Below are 5,185 nucleotides of genomic sequence, written 5' to 3'. Positions count from 1 at the left end.
AGGAGGAGGAGGAGGAGGAGGAGGAGAGGGCTGGACCACAACACCTCCTCACTCATCCACAGCTGCTGTTATGAATTTGAAAGCAGTAAAAAAGTAAAGATGCTCACTTTGTTTCCAGCCTTTGTAAATTAGGATTGTTCAGATTTAGATTAGAGAGGTGTTTATTCAACTGTTTGTAGTGGTGTTGACTGTATACTGTGATTTAAACTGGGATGTGTTCCTAATAGTTTGGCCCACCAGTGGGGCTAAATATAAAACAACTTTTACTATAATAATAATCATTAATTAACCTAATTCACAGTCAAGAATCTGGTTAAAATATGTCAGAATGGTTTGTGTGAATTAGTTATTTGTGATGTAGAATTGTATTGTTTTTTTTACTGCTGCCTTTCAGTAAACAATACCATCTATGAACTTCTTATGCTGCACTGTATTTTCTATTCCTTGATATTCTTGTTTTTATTTTATTTTATTTTTTTATTTTAAACTTTTTTTTATTATTGGCTTGTTTTAATGTTTTTTTTCTCCAATGCTTTTAATCATTTACTTTGAATTGCCATGTTGTTGAAAGGTGCTATACAAATAAAATTGCCTTGACTTCCCTACGAATAAAACAAGTTGCAATGGCTTTAGACAGTCTTTAAAAGTGTGAAATGTCTGATAATGTCTTAACTCTGCCTCTCATGTCACATGACGTTGACCATGAAGCACTTGGCGTTAGTCTGCAGGTGGAGGACATGTACGTGTGCTTCCATTAAAGTGCCCAGTCAGCAATGAGTGACTTCTTGCTGTCCCAAAGGGGGTCACCTTGTGATTGGCCTATAGAATAACATCATCACCATGAGCATTCACAGCTCAGCGAGGATACCTATAGAGGGACTCAAGACAATTAGCCCTCACCAAGTCCTTGCATAAATCTGCTTGTATAAGTGGAGCGATGCCCCCTGCAGCACTTTCAATAGCCTTCTATCAACGTGGGGAGCATGTTCATAATGGCCCCGCCGAAACCATGCTTTGTGATAAGAGGCCACATAATGAAAGGGTAATGGGTCTCTCTGAGTTACCGTGGCAACAAACTGCCACATAGTGCAGTACCACAATGCCTCCTGTGCTCACGAAAGTGTGAAGAAAACCGTGCATCTTTTTCATCACTCCTACACTCCACGTGTGGGGTTACTATTAAGAAGAAAAAAACAAAACTTGTTTCTATTTTTTAGCTCTTACATTATCGGCAATGATATGTTGTGGTTTCTTTCTTTTGAAAAATGTACTTATTGTAAGTCGCTTTGGACAAAAGTGTCTGCTAAATGCCCTAAATGTAAATGTAAAACATACAATTACATTACTCATTAAAGGTCAGTAGTTTGACCAAAGATGAAAAGTAAGCATGCATGTCTCTTACCTGATCCCAGCTGGAACTGGATGTCATTATAATGTCAGAAAGATGTGACGTTGGAAAGAATATTAATTGTTGTTGGAAATGAAAACTGACATCAAAACGCAACATTGGGTTTGAGAATAGTAGGGGAATACATAATTGTTTTACATACAAAACTTAGACTTCTTTAATGTCCATAAAACTTACATAACATTCCAAAAGTAAAGGTTTTTGTTTCGAAAGCTTTACTTATTAAAGACCAAATGAGTAGGTTGCTTTTGTTACCATCTGAATTACAAAGACACATTCAATAGAAAAGTTTAAATAAGAAATACTCAACTTGTGTGTCTCTAACCTGATGATTTGTATTGAAAATGTCGGCCAATCCTCCCCAGTGTTAAATGAGCACAGCTGATATCAACAAATGTGTGGCTTCCATTAATGGTGCAAGATACGGGTTTGGGAGGATTTTGATTGCGTCTCAGTGGCTCTCAACATGCAGAGCTAACTTTAATAATGTCAGGCACTGTAGTGTCTCCATTAAAGACCTAATAGTCCACATGGGAGTGGCAGCGCGGTTAATAAACAGATTGAAGAAATCCAGTAAACAACTAATGAAATGGTTGTCCACGTTTAGAGGCAGATGTTTTTAAAACCACAACAGAATCAGTAAAGTGCATCAAACATATTCTCATGCTTGAGGGGCTGTTTTGTGGGAAAATATGAAGCCTTCCTGCTCTTTCCATGCTTTGGACAGGGCACACATGAGTCATGATTTTACAGGGATTTTGAGATGAGGACACTTTTGATGTTTCTCAAACATTATATAAAATCATGTACTTATATCTGCCACTAGATGGCAGCATCCACCTGTAAGCATCATTTTCAATCATTTTAGAGGATATGTCGTTTTGTGTGTGTCTGGGGGGGGTATTGAGAGGCACAGTGTGGCTATATATTTCATATATTGATATTGTATTTTGGTTATCTTTTTATTTTTAGTAAGTGGAAGTAAATTTAGATTCTTTTGACAAATAATTGTTGTGATAGTCAAGAATAACCCCGCATAAGGTGCACAACTTCCTCTTTTTCCCCTCAGAAAGAAGCAGCATGTAATGTTCCCATCACATAGTCTCCCCTTTTCTTAAGATAAACAGTGGAGGATGCAAGACTGAGCTCAGGCTGGGGCATGCACAACACAATACACGCATTCCTGCAATGCTGCATGCAAATCACAACTGCAACAGACCAACACATAACAATCTGTGAAGATGTCAATAAGCAGTGCAGTACTTTGCCACTATACCTGCCATTACTTCTCATACCAGCTCACAAACCACTGCAATACTGTTCTCTCAGGGAAAAAAAACTTAAATCAAACATGTCTGCATGTACTCAGGTTCAGGTGGGTTTCATGTGTTAATCCTGTATCCGGTTGCTATTTCACCTTAAAAGCACTGCATTGCTTGAATACTTAATTATCCTCTCCAGCAGGAAGGAACAACAGCAGGTGGGCAGCCAGTTTTGTCCAGTGAGTTTTGCCTGGCTGCGTTGAGTTTGAGACGTTGTCTCAAGGGTTCCACTGGACACTCTGACCTGCGCTTCACCTGCTCCCGTTCCCATTTGGCTTGACTTGTTCATTCAGTGTTGTTTGAAGGGTCGCTATAGGAACTGCTGGCTTGGCTGTGGCGTGCCGTGTTGCCCTCTGGGAGAAAGCCCACGGACTGCGTATATAGGGCTTTTTCAGACCCACAGTTGCTAGGAGATGATCCAGCAAGCTGGAAATGGTAAACACATGGACACATGCTACCCATGTGTTCACACTCAGCAAAATGTCAGACGCTGATGAGCATTTTGGAAAGATATGTGTTACTGCTGGTATGTAGAACTCTTATAAGTGTAAAATAGTGAATGCTCAGGGTCAAACTTCTATTACACGGTATTTGGTTCTTGTTATTTTGAGATGTAGCATTTGTTGTAGGAGACGTGACACTTCTTCAGGAGATAATCCGACCTTAAACATAATAAATGGAATGTGAGGGCAGATAATTCCAGAGGAAATGCCTGAGGGCTGGACCTTTTCCAGAGAGTCTAGTTTTAAAACACTAATTTACAACTTTGATATGAGGGGCTGAAAACAGAAATCACTATTTTCATAATTTGCTCATAATTCATTCACTCTAATTGAGGGCAAAAAGTAATTCTCTCCGGAGAAAAAGACTGATTTGAGGGTTCAATATTTCATGTTTTGTGGAATTAAAAATGTAAATGGGATTACACTTTAGGCAATTGAAAAATGGTTATGCCTTCTAAATAGATCACCATCTGCCTCTTGCTGCATTCTGGTTCATATTTATCAATAATTACATCCCTCTTTGCAATGTGTTACATCATTCCTCCCATGTTTCGTTTGATACCTGGCCACAAAACAGTGGAGCTTCAAAATGTTTGAAGATTTTAACGAACACAAGAGGCTTTGAAGTATTTCGTAATGATGAACTGATAAATTATAGAATTTGGATCCAAAAGCATCATCTTGTAAAACATATTCAAATATTCAGTCACGCTTAGAGATTATCATCTCCCACATGACCTGGCTTCTATTTCCTTGGTCAGTTTGATTGGATGATATTTTTGCAATGTAGGTTCTCAGCCACCAAGGAAATCTGACTTTCATTCATTATCTTTGTGGCCGATCTCGACGATAAAACCAGCTCTTTATTTTGCAGCCGCAAATGTATTGTCAAGGAATGTCAAAAAGACATTTTAAAGATGAAAACCTAAATACATTTTTGCTTTGACCATTTTTATCCATCTACTTCTGTCGTGTGAAAACGTGTATAACATTTCTCCATAATTAACTCAAAGTAAATAAATATATATAATCAGAAAATGTCCCAAAACACTTTGTACAGCCAGCGAAAAATGTACAGTATATTGAGAGTATATAGGATCTCTGATGATGACCTACTTTAAACGGGGGCATATGTTGCGTTACAGTAATAGATCAACCAGACCTGTGTAATATGAAGGAATACTGAGCCACATGCCACGCATGCACATCTGCTGTGACTTCCAAAGTGAGACTAGTAATGCTGGTGAGGCATTCCTAACGTGAAGAGAATTTGGCTTGTTTCGTTATGCATAACAGAGCTGGAACAAACTTTCAGAAGAAGCCTAAAAGTGATTATATTCTTCAGTGCCTCCGATCAAGCGCACTCATTATCTGCTTTGAAATGTAATATTTAACAAACTGTTCTGTCGCTTTTGTCCAAATGTATCAACCATACACAATACCACGTCCCTGATACGCTAATGCTAAAACCAAGAGTGAAGCAAAGAAGTACAGACATCACTGATTTAATCAGATTCAACTTTGCTTTTCCTACTATGAGTAAACACGTCATCTTCTGTGAAAAGGGCCTATTAATCAGATAACCAAACCCCACTGATCAGGGGCTTTAGGGCCCCTGGGGGTTTAGGACACTGAGGCATTTGCCTGCTCTGCTCAACTGGTAATCCAGCCTATGCCAAGGCTATTTCCCATAGGCCTGGGTCACACCATTAACAAACTGTTGTTTCATCAAAGTATCCTAAAGGGGGAGACATTTGGTATTGCACATTAAGTTGAAAAGATAAAATTAAACATCAAGTTAGAAAGATAAATTGGATCTTACATTTTCCATAATGCAACTAATGCAACCCCTCCAGTTTAAAATGCAGATATTCTGTTGTAAATGTCAAGTATAAAAGATAACTGTGATTGCCAGGACTGCCCTCATGGCCTAGAAAAGACTTAATGCAACT

This window comes from Eutrigla gurnardus (assembly GCF_963514095.1).
Source record: "Eutrigla gurnardus genome assembly, chromosome: 12".
Taxonomy (NCBI): Eukaryota; Metazoa; Chordata; class Actinopteri; order Perciformes; family Triglidae; genus Eutrigla; species Eutrigla gurnardus.
The sequence above is the reverse complement of the archived record's forward strand: the minus strand, read 5'-3'. Positions refer to the sequence as shown.